This window comes from Chaetura pelagica, unplaced genomic scaffold (assembly GCF_000747805.2).
Source record: "Chaetura pelagica isolate M959 unplaced genomic scaffold, ChaPel_1.0 scaffold283, whole genome shotgun sequence".
In the NCBI taxonomy this organism is placed as follows: domain Eukaryota; kingdom Metazoa; phylum Chordata; class Aves; order Apodiformes; family Apodidae; genus Chaetura; species Chaetura pelagica.
In genome coordinates, this window is record NW_009952688.1 from 21,314 (window position 1) to 22,058 (window position 745).

The window sequence follows — 745 nt, forward strand, 5'->3', positions numbered from 1 at the left end:
TGCTCCCCGCCTCTGCCCGCCGCCGGGTCGATGGCTGCTCCCGCAGCCCGTCCTTAAAGGCTGACACTGCCAAGCTCACCTTCTGCACCTTCTCCACCGTCTGCCGCCTGGACATCAACACCCCCATGGCTCTGCAGGGGGTGAGGAAGGTCTCAGTGCTGCTCCTCACCCCTGCACCATGTCCCCAGCCCCAGAAAGGTGCCCCGGTGGCTGTCCCCCAGCTGTGCGGCTCGGGGCAGGGAGGAATGGAGGCTCCCTGGGACATTCTGTGGCTGCCATGGGGAGATGGACCCAGAGCCACCTAGAGATTTGGCCGTGGTAGGTCTGAGTGTTGCTGAGGGCATAGGGCAGCAAGCAGGGAGCTGGTATGGGGGCACCTGGCCTCTCCCGTCCTTGATCTCTGGACTCTGACTTTACTGAGAAACACATCTAGTGCCTTCCCACACCAGATCAGTAAATCCCAGAGGGACTGGGACCAGCTGTAACCCTGCACCTTGCATGTCTCCTGTGCTGTCCTGGGGAAAGCTTCTTTGGCCAGCCAAAGGTGAGAGAGATCCTCCTGGCAGCTCTGCCCAGGGCTGGGGTGTAACAGAGATGGTCCTGGAGCTCTTACCTTCCTGAAATTTCTGTTCACTTCCTAGTCTCCCCTGTGCTTGCTCACTTCTGTGCATGTGTGCTTGCTGCTGCACTGGTTGCTGCGCGTCCTTCATCCTCCCCCCCAGAATGGGGTTTGGGGCTGGCAGAG